Source organism: Protopterus annectens, chromosome 4.part1 (assembly GCF_019279795.1).
Source record: "Protopterus annectens isolate FY-2018-M chromosome 4.part1, PAN1.0, whole genome shotgun sequence".
Lineage (NCBI taxonomy): Eukaryota > Metazoa > Chordata > Ceratodontiformes > Protopteridae > Protopterus > Protopterus annectens.
Genome location: NC_056734.1, coordinates 198,950,912 through 198,970,783, shown reverse-complemented (window position 1 = coordinate 198,970,783; position 19,872 = coordinate 198,950,912). Strand labels below are relative to the sequence as shown.

General features: G+C 32.6%; 1 protein-coding gene across 1 annotated transcript in view; it reads left to right on the top strand.

The window, feature by feature from the left end:
- GPC1 (glypican 1) overlaps positions 1-19,872 on the top strand; it is a 1,908,824-nt gene that overhangs the window by 1,173,877 nt on the left and 715,075 nt on the right. The gene's annotated exons all lie outside the window — the stretch shown is intronic.

Sequence of the window (19,872 nt, the reverse complement as noted above, 5' to 3'; positions counted from 1 at the left end):
CGATCTCTCAAACATCTATTCGTCTTACCAATGTAAAACGACGAGCAAACAAGGCAAACAGCTAAATAGACAAGGTCTCTGGACTTGCAATCACCTCTAACCTTAAAAGTATATGGGATATGTGTGCTTGGATGTATGAACACTGGATCCTCACAAATAAACTCACAAAAATTGCATTTACCACACTTCATAGTACCATACGAAAGTATGGTTTCAGGACTGTTGGTCACCCTATCACATAGTAGCCTTTTGATGTTTTTCTTGTTCTTATACCTAAAACGGGGACTGTCACCAACTATATCTCTGATGTGTGGGTCCACCATTAATATGTCCCAATGCTTCCTTACCACATCCTTGATACCACCCACATCTTTGGTATAAAACAAAGAAAAAGCAGTGGAACCTTTAGTAATGTCGTTAGTATGTACTCGTGTATCCATACCATGACCCAATTCAGAAAAATAAGGGCAGCTGCTCCAGACCTCAACTCAAGTATATTATCATGTCCTTTGATAATATCGTCCATCTTATAACGCCGAGATGTCAACCTCCTATCCAGATCTAGTAAATCCTGTTGAAACCCTTGCTCTGTAGGGTTATACCTAGAAGTCCTCATACTTTGTCCCCTAACAATATTGTGGAAGATATGGCCAGGATGCATACTGTGTCTGTGTAAAATAGAATTCTTATGACATGGCTTCCTATACACCCCAGTGTTGATAATACCATTAGGAAGGCTCTACAAAAACATCCAAGAAAGGGAGCCTGGTATAAGAAAACTCATAGCTAAATTTAAGATACTCAGTACAAACATTCAGATCGATGATATAAGATTCCAATTGTTCAACTGACCCCTTCCATAACAGGAAGAGGTCATCCACAAAGCGCCTATAAAAGGAAACATGGGCTAAAAACTGGGATGTGAAGTCATAAATTCTACCTCCCATTCAGCCATGAACAGGTTAGCGTAGCTATTGGCACAGTGCCCATAGCTCGCCATCCAACTGTAGAAAGAACTCCTGCTCAAAGCCAAACACATTAGTATGTAAAACAACATCCAGAAAAGTTAACAAAGTACCAATCTTATCAACACTGTATTCTGAGTGGCTACTAAGATGTCGCCTAATGTAATCCAAACCTATTCGGTTAGGAATAACAGTAAATAAGGAATTCACATCCAAGGTAACAAACAAATAGTCCTGATAATCTGAATCATTCCTCAGATGTTCATATAGATCCACTAGAAACTGCTTGGTATCCCTCAAAATGAACGGGTGGGCATCAACAACAGGTCTCAGAAACTTCTCTAAATACAGGGAAAAAGGCTCGGTCAACCACCCACCTCCAGACACAATGGGTCGAAGTGGTGGATTGACCAGACTTTTGTGAATCTTAGGCAGCCCCTTAATAAAAGGGACCAGGGGATGTGACACCTCCAAAAAAGAGTATAAGGAGTCATCTATCAGACCCTTATTCAACAAATCCTCCAAGACACAATGAATCTTCATGCTGTAGTTAGCTAGAGAATCATAAGAAATACGTTCATAAAACTTACGGTCATCCAACATAATCCTAACAGCATCTAAGTATTTACATGTGTCCATCACCACAATTCCTCCTCCCTTGTCAGCTGGCCTCAGTGTAATAGAGTAGTCATTCATTAATGTTCTAAGTGCTGTCCTTTCAGCATATGTTAAATTGTCCTTCCTCCTTTGTTTTACATTACACATCCTGTAAAAATCATCCTCGACCATTTTGCTGAATGCTCCCAACAATGGATGCATAGGGGAGATAAAGATACTCGGTTTCTTAAAACCACTATGGGTATGTCCACAATCATTATTACTATTGAACATCAACTTCAATGATAAATTCCTAACAAATAATTTAAAGTCAAGTGGCAATGGTAGGGGCCTCAGATACAACAGGTCGAGTTACCTTATGTTATTAAGGAAGCTGCTGGTGGTAACGCAAGCAGCAACAGTTGTGCTAGCAGATTTTCGAATGTGACTGGACCCAGCAATGGCGTTGCTAACAATACTGTTGGCTTATCTACTGAAAGATTTGTTGAGTGCCTTAGAGAACGTACTAATCCTCTGGCTCTCTACCAGGAACCGGAAGGGTCGCAAGATGATGACGCTGGGTCGATAGACCATGAGGGACTTCGCATCAGCTTGGAAGCATTGGAATCGGATTTTATTAAGTTAAAAAAGATGCAGATGCAGAGGCTGCATTTTGATGTATGTATACAACTGCGCATTATACCAAGGGGCTTGCGAGTCCTAAAGATGCCGACTACTGGAACCAGCCACCCGGAGTTGTTATTTCGGTGGCAACAACTAAATATTGAGGTAAGCCTCAATTACATGCGTCTTTTAAACGACTATTATGCTCCGTTAGAGGATGAACTTAGGCGCAGCATTCAAACTAAACATGAGCAGCTAGTGTCAAGTTTTTCTTTACCAGTCATTGACTGTTATCTGTGTCAAATGTTAGATTCTGTTGGTCAGTTTGAGCGGAGACTTCTGGAACAAAAAAGGCAGAAACTACATAGAGACATTGTCGATTTTCGACGTGGCAACATCTTCACTTGGCCTCGGTTTAACCAGGGACAAGTGATTAATCTACTATTGATCGTGACAGCCCTAATAATGTACAATCAAATATGTGTGAACTTGGACGTATGGGACAAGGGGAACTCCATGGTGATGTGGTTGTTCCTGATATTAACATTGGGACTGATAGAAGTATTACTGTTATTGATGACTTGAATCCAAATGTTGTTAATAATTGTGTTAGACCTGAAAGTATTGCGAACCATATTGTTAGTGTTGATAGAACTGTCTCTAAAGTGAATGAAGGCAATGTTACTAATGCATCCATCGGTAGCAACTCAGTTACTGTCAGTGTCACATCCACTGTAGACCCAGTGGTGCGGAGTAAGACGAGGAGACCGGGTGTTGTATCTGAGGCCCCTACCATTGCCACTTCTTGTGGTATTGAGCCATCTTTTCATTTTGACAAGTCCCACCCTTTTCCCATAAGGATAGATCAGAGGGAAGGAAGGGTGAGGTCTCAGAGCAGGGGGAGTCAAAAGAGGAAGTTGCCTGTCGAAGCCCCAATGAACATGAATTTGAAGAAAATGTGGCAAGGGAGGGGGACTCTTTAGTGTTCAACATTTCCTCTAGGGTTCTTTCTGGTGCTGAGGAATCTGTTTTAGCTAAAGGGTTATCCTTCATCCCTACCACTTATAGTACTATTGAAGAGTCCTTACGTGACTTTAAATTATTTGTTAGGAATTTATCATTGAAGTTGATGTTCAATAGTAATAATGATTGTGGACATACCCATAGTGGTTTTAAGAAACCGAGTATCTTTATCCCCCCTATGCATCCATTGTTGGGAGCATTCAGCAAAATGGTCGAGGATGATTTTTACAGGATGTGTAATATGAAACAAAGGAGGAAGGACAATTTAACATATGCTGAAAGGACAGCACTTAGAACATTAATGAATGACTACTCTATTACATTGAGGCCAGCTGACAAGGGAGGAGGAATTGTGGTGATGGACACATGTAAATACTTAGATGCTGTTAGGATTATGTTGGATGACCGTAAGTTTTATGAACGTATTTCTTATGATTCTCTAGCTAATTACAGCATGAAGATTCATTGTGTCTTGGAGGATTTGTTGAATAAGGGTTTGATAGATGACTCCTTATACTCTTTTTTGGAGGTGTCACATCCCCTGGTCCCTTTTATTAAGGGGCTGCCTAAGATTCACAAAAGTCTGGTCAATCCACCACTTGACCCATTGTGTCTGGAGGTGGGTGGTTGACCGAGCCTTCCCTGTATTTAGAAGTTTCTGAGACCTGTTGTTGATGCCCACCCGTTCATTTTGAGGGATACCAAGCAGTTTCTAGTGGATCTATATGAACATCTGAGGAATGATTCAGATTATCAGGACTATTTGTTTGTTACCTTGGATGTGAATTCCTTATTTAATGTTATTCCTAACCGAATAGGTTTGGATTACATTAGCGACATCTTAGTAGCCACTCAGAATACAGTGTTGATAAGATTGGTACTTTGTTAACTTTTCTGGATGTTGTTTTACATACTAATGTGTTTGGCTTTGAGCAGGAGTTCTTTCTACAGTTGGATGGCGTAGCTATGGGCGCCGTGTGCCAATAGCTACGCTAACCTGTTCATGGCTGAATGGGAGGTAGAATTTATGACTTCACATCCCAGTTTTTTAGCCCATGTTTCCTTTATAGGCGCTTTGTGGATGACCTCTTCCTGTTATGGAAGGGGTCAGTTGAACAATTGGAATCTTATATCATCGATCTGAATGTTTGTACTGAGTATCTTAAATTTAGCTATGAGTTTTCTTATACCAGGCTCCCTTTCTTGGATGTTTTTGTAGAGCGCCTTCCTAATGGTATTATCAACACTGGGGTGTATAGGAAGCCATGTCATAAGAATTCTATTTTACACAGACACAGTATGCATCCTGGCCATATCTTCCACAATATTGTTAGGGGACAAAGTATGAGGACTTCTAGGTATAACCCTACAGAGCAAGGGTTTCAACAGGATTTACTAGATCTGGATAGGAGGTTGACATCTCGGGGTTATAAGATGGATGATATTATCAAAGGACATGATAATATACTTGAGTTGAGGTCTGGAGCAGCTGCCCTTATTTTTCTGAATTGGGTCATGGTATGGATACACGAGTACATACTAACGACATTACTAAAGGTTCCACTGCTTTTCTTTGTTTTATACCAAAGATGTGGGTGGTATCAAGGATGTGGTAAGGAAGCATTGGGACATATTAATGGTGGACCCACACATCAGAGATATAGTTGGTGACAGTCCCGTTTTAGGTATAAGAACAAGAAAAACATCAAAAGGCTACTATGTGATAGGGTGACCAACAGTCCTGAAACCATACTTTTCGTATGGTACTATGAAGTGTGGTAAATGCAATTTTTGTGAGTTTATTTGTGAGGATCCAGTGTTCATACATCCAAGCACGCATATCCCATATACTTTTAAGGTTAGAGGTGATTGCATGTCCAGAGACCTTGTCTATTTAGCTGTTTGCCTTGTTTGCTCGTCGTTTTACATTGGTAAGGCGAATAGATGTTTGAGAGATGGTACGGGAACATCAGTACAATATTAGGATTAAGAATTGCACCAATGCATTAGCCAAGCATGTTATGGACACCGATTGCACACATACATTTAGTTTTAGGATTGTAGAGAAGATAAATGTTACTAGTAGAGGTGGTGATATCTGGGCCATTACTGAGAGTAGAGAATGCTTGGATTTTGAAGCTGAGGTCAGACACGGTGCCTGGGTTAAATGCGAAGGTCTCTCTCAGACCTTTTTTAAGGATGAGGAGATTGAAAGCTAAATAAAGTTTATACTTAATGTTTTATGATATTAGTTAGAATTATATAAATATGTAGTTTGATTTTAGTATGTTTTTTAACTTATTGTGCTATGCAAATATTTATGCAAATATGTATGTAGTAGATTTTATTGATTGAGTTGGTTGCTAAGGAATGAACTTGCTGATCAACAAGCTTAATTGATTGTTTTTTCCCGCCTTTTTTAGTATTTAAGACTCATTGATTTTGTACTTTGTAGTGAGTCTGATGAAACCGCAAGGTGAAAGCGCTAACTCTGGTACCTGCTGTAATAAAAGAAACGGAATTTTAACTTGGACGTATATCTCTTTTTTGGACTAGCTGTGCTGACTGGAGGTTGATGAGATTTATAAGTGACATTTTATCTTATTACCTTTTAGAGCTGTGTTTCGCCCTAATCCTTTGTTACATTTTTATCATAATTTCATGTATTCTTTCATTCCATATAACCCATATGACATATCTATTACTTTAACATATTCTTTATTTCTGTTCTTATAATGTCCATATTTAATCCTATCCATGTTTTGCCACTTCTTTTACATCTTCAAAAATATTCTTCACATAGTTTTCTCCATAACTTTTTTACATTTCATAAAACATGTTCCATAGTTTCTTCTTCTTGACAAAGTAAACATATATTATCAATTTTCTTTTTATATGGCATATTTCCTTTTACTGGTAATTTATCTATTACCACTGTCCACAGAAATATTGACATTCTAGCTTCTGATTAGACCATTTGCTTCTTATTTTTATAGCCTTATTTGTTTTCATCTGTTAAATTTTCCCATGGGTTTGCATAGTAATGTTTTATAATTACATTCTTATACCCTACTGTTCTTCCTTTTTCTATATCATCAATTTTTATTTTCCATAAAAATATTTTTTCTGGGTAACAATTTATTTCTTCATTTATACTCTCTTTTTTTCTATTATACTTTTTTTTTACCATATCCCAACATTTATCTTACTTATAGTTATACAATTTTACTACTAATCTCTCATGTTTTTCATTTATTCACTTTAACACTTTGTACAAATTTAATGAAGCAGTATATATCACTGGGTTAATTAACACTAAACCTCCTTCCTCTTTATTTACATACAGAACTCCGTTTTTTACTGAGTTTAATCTGGAACCCCATATAAATGAGAAAAACTAACTGCAATAATTCCTTTACAAATACTGTTGGCAACATAAATGCACTTGCTAAGTATACTATTTTTCCCATCAGTACTGAATTTTTCAAATAAGCCTTTTTCTGATTGGTAATTTATATGTTCTCCAGAAAAGGCAAGATTGTTTTCTTTTATTGTTTTCCCTATTGAATTTTAATTACATCTTTATTCCCAAATTTTAGAACTAACACAAACATTTCATTCATTGTAAAATATATACACCTTATCTTTACTACATCACCTAAACCTTTACTATTCTCTCTATTTAAAGCCATGCATGTTGCTTCTAGACACTCGTTTGTGCAAATCATTACTTTTTTTATTTGAATTTTGATTTTTTTTTGGAATTATTGTAATGTCATTTGCATATGTTAACAGAAAAGGAATTCTTAATCCTTCAGGTGTTATATATCCCGCCTTGTTCATTTTGTAATTTATTTCACATATCATCATATCTATAACTAATGCAAAATGTATACAACTCATTGGATATCTCTATCTTACACAATTTATCATATGAATGTTTTGGCTTAACCAGCCATTTACAAATATTTTTACTTTATTACTACTATACACTGACATACATAATTTCCTAACTTTCTCATTTATGTTATATTTTTTCATTATTGCCCATAAGATTTCATGTCCAATTATATGAAATACCTTATTAAGATCTCCTATCATGGTTTTTGCTTCTTCATTTCTAGTCATAATATCATCCACAATATCTCTATTATTAATAATTCGTGACAACCCTTCCCCTTTATACTTTATATGGTTTCACTTCATAAACGCAAATTGCTGAAATATAGAATTTCAGCAATTCATGTCAATGAAGCTGAAACCTTTAAATAATGAAAGTGCATAATCGCGAATAGGACTATGTCGAATTCGCACTTATGCATTTTCATTATCGTACGGAAGTATTCAGCTGGGATGGTGTCTGAAGTTTAAAGTGAGTGAGTGTGCGTGAATGTTTTTGTAACTTGTATGAGTGGGTCATGGTAGGTAGGTGGGGGTATGAGTGTGTTGGCTCTGTGTGATTTTTTATTTGTTTACTGTTTGTGCAATCTCAAAGTTAGTATATATAAGTAGGGGGTGGGGGTGCAGCCCCCCATGTGGGTGGTGCAGGGGGGCATGCCCTCTGCATATGTGTAGTGTAGGTGTGTGTGTGGTGTTGTGCTGTATTTCAGTGTTTTGTGGTGTGGGTGTTATGGTTTGTGTGTTGTATGCTGTGTGTTCGATGTTGTGATTTCGTGGTTGTGAGGCGTCGGTGTTTTAATGGTTTCGGCTTTATACTGTCAAAATGGTGAAATTCGATATTTCAACCTTTCGGCAATATGAAGTGAAACCATATATATATATATATATATATATATATATATATATATATATATATATATATATATATATATATATATATGTAGTATCTTCCATAATATTTTCCATTTAAGTTTCAAATCTCTGTTGTATTATTTTCATGAAGATCTTATAATCATTATTATTCAATACTGTTTTCTGTTTGTTTGTCTTCTGTCTTCTTCCGTATGAATTTAAGTATTCCACTGCAATTCTTTATTTATAAACCATTCATTTAACCATTAATTCAAAAGCTTTAAAAATATGTATTTATTGCCAATCCCTTAACATTTTATACATTTCATACCTTATTCCATCTGGTCATGCAGCCAAATCTATATTTACTTGTCTTAATATTTAATCTAGCTCATTTAAAGAAATCTCATTTTCTAACTCCTTATTCCTTTTTTCTTTTAACTTTTTTTACTTTCCATGTTTTTCCCTGCCTTTTTTTTTCTTTAAACATTTCTTGGACATATTGTACTGCATTATTTATAGTCTTTTCCTGAGTTATTTCTATTACTCCTTTTATATATTTTTCTTTCTCTCATTACAGTACCATCTTCCTTTACTAATCTGCTTAAGTAATTTGATAATTCTCCTTAACCTTTTAAAAATATATATGTTTGCTTATATAGCAATCCTTAGATTTTTTTCTTGATTTCGGTCATTAATTCTTTTTCTTTGCCAGAGTACTTTCTATCATTATGTTCTAAATCTACCAATAGATTGTTGTATGTTCTTTTATGTTTTTCTTTCTTTGATTTTCTCACATCATATTGTCACTGTAAAAAGCTTTTTTATATTTTTCCTTAAATATTTTCCTCCATTCAGACCAATTTTATAAAATGTCCTTGTAATAATATGGTCTTTCCATAGCTGTATTAACAATCTCTTTTCTTCTCATTCCATGCTTTCTCATTTGTCTTCGTTATTCTTTTGCCTATTTTTATATATTTCTTGTTTTCCCTTATCTCTAGCTATATTGCAAGATGATCAGAAAATCCCGTTTCAGCAACATCCCCTGATAAACCTTCTGATACTATGCATACTCTTTTTGTAAGTGCATGATTTTTTTGTCCCAAAATTTTACCTTACCACATCTTATAACTGTTAATATTTTTCTTATATAATTTTTTTTTTACACTTGTCTCTTAAATCAAAATTAAAGTCTCATGTTATTATAATATTCATATTTACCACCATCTAGTCTAAAATTTGATGAACTAAGCTTTCCTTTTCTTTACAGTTACTAAATGCATATAACATTATAATTCTATACACTTGCTCTTTCCATTTTAAATCTACAGTGATCAATCCTCCCATTTTTTACTAAAGTTACATCTAATATCTTTATGGCATTTGCACAGAATACAGCTATTCCAGAACAATTCTTATTTCCAAAATTCTAGATTATCTTTCCTCCCTATAGTGTCTGTGTTTGTAATCTTTCTTCATTTGTTAAAAATCTTGTGTCTCCTGATATAATCACATCTGTATCACATGTATTACACCATTCTAAAATTCATGTTCTTCTTACTATATTCTTAATACTATTCACATTTACAGAAACACTCTAAAATTTTCATTTTTCCTTTTCCTCCTCTGATTCTTGGTTTCATACGCTCCTAGCTAATTACTAGGCTAGCTTTCTTAATAGCCCATTCTAAGCCTAGCCAATTTCCTCTTCAAAAGTGCAATTCAAATACTGTGCCTTGTGTCTGTGTGTCAAACACTTTCACTATTATACCAACCCCCAGTCATTAAATATACATATTCTTTTTCATCCATTTCTATCTTTTTTTATTTTGTACTTATCCCTTTAAATTCCTTTTTCTGTTTTTACCCATTTGACAATATAATTCTTTTTCATGTCTTTTACTGCCTCCTAATTTATATCTTTGCCACTTATTTCAGAATCTTCTTCTATGTCCTCTTTATTGTTTTTTTCTCATACATTTTTTCAGTTTCCACTACTTCTAAAATGTCTTCGCTTTCTGCATTTTCTTCTCTTTCCTTTTCTTTTTCCTTATTGTTATTTTCATTTTTGCAATCCATCCATAAATGTCTAATTTTATTACATTTATAACAGTTCAGTTCCCAGTTTTGCATCACATACCATTTCCCCACAAATATAACATTTTCTTTTATCAGAGTTACCTATCAAATCTCTTTCTTTTCCACAAAAATTGTTTTGGGTTGTCCCCAGTATTTTATGACACCCCTATTCCCCTCTACATTTATCTTATATATGTATAATGTATTTTCTATTTTTAACATAATATTACAATCCCATACTCTAGTCCATTAACCCCTTTTATCATAAACTTTTGCAATGTCCAGTACTTCTTTACATAAAGTTTTCTAATGACCTTTCAAAGTATCTCTGTTCACCTCTTTGCAAAATTGTACATGGATTTTCTTGTTTCCCCCTGTTAAATGCTCTTATCACATAAATATTCCATAGGATACAGCCTTTCTTTTTTCATATTCTCCAAGAAAATTTTCCTTTAAAAACAGTGTCAGATATAATGTCACAAAATGTGTCTTTGTTAATAAGAATAAATGCTCTTACCTAATGTGCTTTTACACCCAAAGGAGCTATTAAATTGTCCCACTTCATACCTATCCATTTCTTTGTCTTCTTTACTTTGAATCCTTACCACTTACTTCCATTTTTCATTTTCTTCTGACTTTTTTCTGTACTCCCCTTTGCCTTATTTTACTTTTTCTGCATATGTTTTTTTTTCCATCGTACCACTATTCTTCAGGATTATGTCTGCATCCTCATTTTGTATTTTCTCCATATTGCCCCCCCCCCCCAGGAAACATCTCCTTCATTTTATGGCTCACTCTACATTGTCATTTCATTAAGTAAATCATTCAACAACCCACCCAACTGGAGGGTTGTAATTATACACATCCATAATTTGCAAACTCATCTCCATCAAGCACATTTTTTAAACATCTCTTCAGAATCCTTCATACATTTTCTGGTCTCTATATTTGTTTTCTCCTCCATTTCTCTGACCACCCCATTATCTCCTTCTCTCTCCATCTGTTTCTCTAGGTCACCTCTGTGCCTGGAATGGAAACAGGAACTGCTCCTTCAAAATGGATCCCACGCAGCAAGGACAAGTATAGGTCTTTAATTTAGCACAATACTTAATATAATGTTATTCACATAATCTACATTATTTCCAAACTACAATTTTCAAACATCAAGTTTTCGTTCATTTTTCTAAAACACTTTCACTTTAAGACCCCCACTTTTCCCAATAACCAAAATCTTATTTTCTTCAAAATCTCAGGTATTATCCATTTCCATTATATTTTATTTCATTCATTCTTAAAGTCCATATAGTCCAAACTGTATAAAACAGGTTATTGTCGATTGTTTTAAAAATTCCTTTTTCTTTTTTCCATAATAACCATATTCTGCCATATACTATTGGATTTATCAAACCTAATCCTCCTTTTTCCTCTTTAACATGTAATATGCATTGTTTTACTGTTTAACCTAGAACCCCATATAAGTGAGAACACAACTGATGAAATTTCTTTCTCATGTTCCAGTGGAATCATACACACATTTGCCAAATATGCCATTTTTCCTAACAAAACTGACATTATTCGATTAATCTTTTTCTGCAAACATGCATTCATCTGCTATATTATGTTTTCCCATTGTTTTATTTTAATGATAAAATTTCCGAAAGTTATACCCAACAAAGTTGTTTCATTCTTATTAAACTGAATATTTCCTATTTTGCCTTCTTCACCTAAGCCTCTACTCTTGTCTCTGTTTATTTTCATTCCTATTGCAATCAAATGCCTAAGTACCTTAATAACGTCCTCATTCCATTCTTTAGTTCTTGTTACTAATACTATATCACCTGAATATGTAAACATAATTGGTATCCTAATACCTTCCAAATTCCTATATTCTGTCCCTTTTAACAACATATTTCTTTTCCTGATCACTGTGTTTATAAGTAATGCAAACAGAATGTTACTCACAAAACATCCTTGCCTTGCACCATTAAATATATGAATCTCTTGACTTAACCAAGCATTTACTAATACTTGTACTGTTACTTTATTATTCTTATAGGCTGTCTCAAAAATATTTCTGATTTTCTTTTTCACTTATCTGGTATTCTTTCACTATATCCCATAATACTTCATGTTGAATCTTATCAGATTCTTTACTTAAATCACCTACCATTGTTTTTGCATCTACATTCCTGTATATCCCACCCTGCACAACTTCCCTTACTATTACAAGTACTTCTTGTGTTCCTTTTCCTTTTCCTTTTGTTCCAAATATTGCCTCCAATATTTTTTGTAATTTCTTTTCCAGACTTAATTCTATGATTTTCATAAATATTTTATAATCTGTTTTATTAAGTACTATTGGTCTCTAATTTCTAATATTATCTTTTTCCCCTTTTTTCCATTATTATAATTTTAAATTCACCAATTTTAAAACATCATTCAGATCTTTCATTGTTTTATCTTTTTTTTCTAATTCCTTGTTATCTTGATCTTTCAGTCTTTTAACATTCCACATCAGACTTTTCTCTGGTTTAGTTCTAGTTAATGTTTTTTGTATATGAATTGTTACTGTATTCATTATATCTTGTTGGTTTCTCACCATTTCACCTTCGGTATTTATTAACTCTCATATTACCATTTTATTCTCTTTAACAATACTGCTCAAATATGTTGCTACTTCTTCTTTTTTCCCTTGTAAATAATGTATTTGTTTAAATAAATAATTTTTAACTTTTTCTTGAGTCATTTCATGTACGTCCCTCTTTCTTAAAAAAACTCTTTTTATTACTTACCAGTGCTGTTAAAGCACATTTATATACTTCTTTATATTTATTCTTTCCCACTTCTCATTGAAAACTTTGCCATTCCAATTAACATTTTTATATTTGTCTTTAGAACCTAACCACCATATTGTCCAGTTGTAAAAAACTATCATTCCTATGTGATCTTTCCATAGTTGCCTAAACCTCTGAACTCCTTCTTCATCCATTTTTGTATTTATTCATTTTATACCTTTACCTGTTTTTATGTATGACTTTTCCTCTTGAATTTCCACCCAAATTACTAAATGAGCAGAAAAACCTATACATTTTGTTACTTATTACACTGTGTATAAGTGCTTTGAACTAAAATAGTCAATTTCTGTACTGAAAGTACTTCTTTTACATGTCCATTGTTTACTATTCTATATAGACAATACCTCTTTTTATGACTTCCAACATTATTTTTATGTTCCTGCTCTCCTTTTCTTCCTTATATCACAGTTCAAATCACCTACCAATATAATCTCCACGTTTATACAATTTTGAGCATATATTCTCTTCTTCCTTTGTTGCATGTGCATAAATTGCAATAAACCTATATACTTGACACTTCCATCTCATATCTATAAGACTGCTGCACCTGAACATGTTTATATCTCTATATTCCACACAATTTGACCTCCTCATTACTTTTCTGTAATTTTTCTTCTTTTGATGTAATTCTTATGTCTTAAAAATAATCACATCCATATTCAGTTTTGCATACCATTCTAATATTCCTAGTCTCCATTTTATATTCTTTATACTGTTCACATTTATTCCTAATACACTCACTTTATCTTATGTATTTATTTTTTTTCATCTTTGTATTCTTTTCCTGTACATAGTTACCTATCCTTTCCCTTTCTTATACTCTTTTGTACCTATACCTAAATACTTTCTTTTCCTGTCTTTTACTCTTTTCCCCAATATAATTTTTCTTTCCTTCCACTACTCTGTAATCCATTTCATCTTCTACACTTGCTTCTGACAAACTTTGTCTTTTTTCTTTTTTTTTTTTTTTTTTTTGGTTGTTGTTACATTATCCTTTGTCTTTTACCTCATTTTTCCACTATTAAGTGATTTGCTTCTTCTTCTATTTTATCCCCTTGTTCTATATTTTCTTCTTCTATATCTTGAGCAACTACTTGTTCAACAACTTGCATTACTTTTTGTTCTCCGTCTCACCCTTTATATTCTACTAACTTTTCTTTATAATTCATCCAATGACTTGCCTTTTCATATTTAAAACATGTCAAATCACACTTATGCATTATACCTCACTTTACCACATATATAATATTTTCTTTTGTCACAATTGCTAATTATATGATTACATTTCTCACAAAAGAAACATGCTTGTTGTCACCACCAATATTTTACAATACATTTGTTCCCTTCCACATTTATCAAGCTAGAGATATGCACAATTTTGCGGGGGGTCCATTTTTAATGTAACAGCACATTCCCAACCACCAGTCCATAAGTCTTTGTTATCATATATTTTTCTAAGATCTGTTACATCTTTACATAATGTATTTAAACAGTCATGAGTGATTCTTTTTGAATTTCAGTACAAAACTGTATAAATGCTTTCTTTTCCATTTCCCTATTAAAAACCTTGTAAAACATACAAATTCCATGGATTACATTCTTTTCTTTAATCATCTTTTCCCATACCTTGACAAGATTCAACTATAATGTCACAAAATCAGTCTTTGCTAATGTGTATAAATGCTCTTACCTCTTGTGATGATATACCCAAAGAAGACACAATATTGTTTCAAATATCATACTTGTGCAAACTTTTCTGTGCTTTACTGCTAATTCTTACTAGATACTTCCTTTTTCTTTGCTAGAACTTCCTCTTATCTCAACTTCCTTCTTCTTTTACTTTATTCTCATCTGACTTTTTTTTACTATTTCTTGGATTTCTTCTTCTTGTACCATGTCCATAATATCTGCTCATGACACAGCTTTTCCACTTTATGTTTCGCTCTGCAAAATCAAGTGCTTTTAAATAGCATCCCACAACCCTCCTGACTGGAGGATTATAATGATACATCCATTCTGTGATTCACCTTCCTCATTAAACAGATTATACTGAATAACATATCTAAATCCTGCAAAGGTTGGAATACCTTCACTCCTACACTTCCATCTCCTGATTTGATCTGAGACACATCTGAAGGCTCAACTGCCTTCACCACCTCCTTTCCCTGCAATCCACAAGAACTGATTGGCTCAACTACTTCCCAATCAAATTTGCTTGCTTCAAACAACAGCTCACATGAATCCACTACCTCCAATTGATGCAAGGATAGTGAATCCTAGCCCACATCTTCTTTCTGAGCATACTCTATTTTATTCCATGCTTCTCTGGGCTGCCACTACACCCAGAACAGAAGCAGGAAGATGCTACATGAAACAGTGTCCCGCTTTTGAACAAACATGAGTAGTTTTTTTTTTTTATTGTTAAACTTTAGACAACAATTATTATATACATATTTACAATATTTATAGTTATATATACAGAGTAAACACTACTACTTGAGTTCATATTAGTAAACATTTCTCTCCACCCTTTTTTCCACAACCAAAAGCATATTTTATTTCGAATTTCTGCCAGAAATCATTTACCATTAAACTTAACTTTAGTCAGTCTTTCAGTCCATAATGTCTAAGAAACATAAAATATAATTTTGTCAATTTTCTTCATTTCTTCTTGTTTTTTTATTTTTTTTTGCATCATAAAAAACATATTCAATCATTTCCATATTAATCTGCTCACATTTTGTAAAACCTTCCAGTGTCTTATATTTACATATTTCTTCCCATATTTTTAAATCTCCCACAATTCAAATGTATATCCTCCATAGCTTCAAAATCTCCACATTAATTACACATTCTGTCCCACTTTCTTTTATAAGACATATTTTCCTTAACAGATAATTTACTTATAGACAATCTCCACAAAAAGTCTTTGCACTCATGTATATTTTATACCATTTATATGTTGTTAATATTGCTTTCTTTTTTCTCATTTCTAAATGCTTCCAATGATTAATAAAGTAATGTTGACTCATATTTACATAGTTATTCATATTCAGTTTAAATTTCCATAATAATATTTTATTTTGATATTCCTTTATCTCTTCATTCATAATTTCCTTAAATCTTTTTCCTATTTCCATTTTTTCACAGAAACATTGATATTTGTAATATAATATGGATTCTCACAGATTTTTACATTGCTTTGTATAACCTACTAAAGGTCTATATAGATTTAATGATGAAGCATTCACAATTGGATTTGTTATGCCCAATCCTCCTTGTTCTTCTTTCGTGTATAAAACTCCTCTTTTGATTGGGCACAGTCTTGACCCCCATATGAGCACAAATATGACAGACATTATTGCTCTCTCATACTGTGATGATATCATATACTTATTCGCTATATATGCAGTTTTACCTATTATCATGGAATTTATCAAATACACTTTCTTTCTATATGCCAGTCTATACAATTTCCAAAAAATACATATGTCTTTTATTTCTTGTACTAATGTTTCCCATTGTTTTTTAGACACTTGATACAAAAACTATTCCTAGTATATTTATAGATTCTTCATTAAATTTAAATTTCCTATATTTCCTTTCAATCCCATGCCATTTCTCACCATTTACACATAAACCAATCTTCTTTAACAATTTGTTTACATTTTACTTATTTCTTCCATCCATTCTTTGTTTCTTGCTATTAACACAATGTCATCTTCATATTTGTACACTACAGGTAGTTGTTTTTCATTTACTATCGTATATCCAACAATATATTTAATTTGATTACTCATTGTCACTATTGTGTTCAAAACTAAAGCAAAATTGATGCTGCTAATTGAACATACCTGTCTTATTCCACATTCTATTTTTATTTTTTCACTTATCCATCCATTTACATTTAATTTAACAATATTTCTTTCATACACTGACTTTATACTTGTATTATTTTCATACGTATATTATATGCCTCTAGAATGTCCGATAATGATTCATATTGTATTTTGTCAAATGCCTTACTTAAGTCTCCTATCATAATTTTTGCTTCTACTTTTTTATTTGTGATATCATCTATCTCTTTCATTAATAATAAAAAGTCTTGACTTCCTTTATCCTCTCTACCAAATACTGTTTGATCAAGTAACCTGTCTATTTCATTTGTTAATCTCTTAGTTATAATTCTCATGAGTATTTTGTAATCCATATTGTTTAGTACTAGTGGTCTCCAGTTCTTTATATCATTTCCTTCTTCCTTTTTCCATATAAATACTATAGTTTCTACATATAACTCCTTATCTATGATTCCTAATTCTAACCATTCATTTAATACTTCTACAGATATAATTTTCTGACAATTTTCCATATTTTTATACATATAGTATTCAATACCATCTAATCCTGTACCCGTATTCATATTAATTTCTTTTAGTATTTCATATAACTCCTTCATAATTATGTTTCATTCCAAAGTTTCATTATCATTTTCATTTAATTTAAGGTCATATTTTTTATTTCTTTTTATTTCCTTGTTAACAAAAGATTGTACTACATACTCTTTAATTATAGTACACATTCCTTCTTGCATTGTTAATTTATATTCTTCTTTATTTCTCAATTCCCTTATTACTTTTTATTTTCTTTCATTAGTTTGTTTAAATAATGTGCTACTTCTTGTTTTTCCCCTTGTAGGCAATATCTTTGTTTGTATAACAGATTATTAATCTTTTTTTACTTATTTCATGTAATTCCTTTTCCTTTTCATGAAATGTCCTTTAGTCTTGCAATAATTCTATATAACTTGACTTAGGGTTTTATATTATTTTTTTTTCTTTTTTTCCTCTTATTCTCTAGGTCTTCCAAGAAACATTTTTTATACTTTTCTTTAAAACTTTAAAACTTATCCACCAACTTGTCCAGCCTTCATAAAATCTTCTCATGGCAATATGTTTTTTCCATAATGTATTTATTTATCATATTGTTTTAAGTCTCGTTCATTTAATCTTTAAATTCCTTTACCTATTCTTATACATTCTTCTTTCTCATGTACTTTTATCCATATAGCTATATGATCAGAGAATCCTGACTTCTTTATCCCTTTTTGTATAATTTTTAAGTTATCTGATAGAAGAAAGTAATCAATTTCAGTCTTAATCTCATTTCTTTTATAAGTCCAGTGGTTATTATCCCATATATATATAGTTTACCAATTCTCATTATTTCACATATTTTTTAACATCACTACTGATCTTTTTGTTTATAGTTTATTCTTAGGTTACAATTAAAGTCTCCCACCAATATAATATCCATTTTTATACATAGTCAAGAATTTCTTTGAACACTGTCTCTCTTTGTTTTTTTGTAACATAAGCATATATAGCAATCACCCTATATACATTTGTGTTCCATCTCATATCTAATATCATTGTTCATCCTAGTTCAGCTATAGTGAAATCTAGTATGTTCATGTCTTCCTGACAGAATATACATATGCCTGAACATACATTTTTACCCATATTCCAAATAATTGGTCTGGCCCATAATTTTTCTGTTTATGACCTTTCTTCTTCTGTTAGTAACCTTATATCCTTTAATGTAATGATATGAGCATCTAATACAGTACACCATTCTAAGACACATATCCTTCTTTTTATTTGTTTCATGCTATTAACATTCAAAGCTATGATTTTTAGCTTTCTAATTAAATAATTTTAGTGTTTTTCACCCATTACCTTGTTTTCATTCTTTTATTAAAATTTAAAATTTTCTTTTTCTTTCTCTCACTCTTTTTCCTATGGAATTATTTATTCCTCTTACTACCTGCCAGTTTATATACTTTTCCTCACAAGTATCATTTGATTCTTCTTCCTTTTCTTTCTCCCCATTTTTTGTATCTATTAAAATGTCTTTGTTTACTTGTATGTCACTTTGTTTTTCTTGCTTATTACTAATGTCTGCATCCTGTACTAAGTTATGTGATTCTTCTTTTTCTATAAGCCTCATATCCTCATCACACTCTAACCAAGCATATCCTGTTTTACCACATTTCTTGCATTTCAATTCACATTTCTTTGCTTCATGACTTGCTTTACCACATATGAACCATTTTCATTTGTCACAGTCACTTATAAATGATTATCTTTACCACAAAAAAGCAAGTTTTGAGCTGTCCTCTGTATTTCACAAAGCCTCTGTTGCCACAAATATTAATTATACTAGGAATGTGTGTGACATTATCATTTATCACATTTAATATAACCCCACATTCTCATCCCCCAGTCCATAAGCCTCTTTCATCATAAATTTTTGTTCTGTGCAGAGCATCTTTAAACATAGTTAATAACTGCTCTTTTAAGTCCTTTACTTCAATTTCAGTTCTAAATTGTAGTAATATTCTCTTTTTTTGTTTCTCTATGAATTGTATCACATATTCTGACAATGGATTACTGTTCTTTTTTTCATAATTTATTAAAAGGTTCTCCATGGCTTGTCCAGTTTCAAAAAGTAGATCACAGAATGTATGTCTCTCTATTAATGAGAATAAATTCTCATACCTGTAGTTGAAACACCCAATGGTGCTATTACAAAGTCCCACACTTCATACCTTTCCAGTCCTAGTTCTTTTTGCTACTTATCCTTACAGTGTATTTTTTCTTTGTCTCCTTCACCTTCTCAATTTTTTTCTCCTTCCCTCATCTTCTGTGCAAACAATTTTCTTCCTGTTGTTTTCTTTACAGTATCTTCTTCTTGATTGTTTTTCCATCAGTTCTCCCCAGGATGCTGCTACCTCACTTTCTGTCTTGCTTTGGTTAATAAGACCCTTTAGATAATCATCCTGCAACCCTCCAGACTGGAGGGTTGTAATAGTGCATTCCTGCTGGTTCTCAGCATCTCCCTCTAACAGATTCTTCTGAAAAATAACTTCCAAATCCATTCCTTCTTCTCACACACTCTCTGTAACCTTTTGTTGC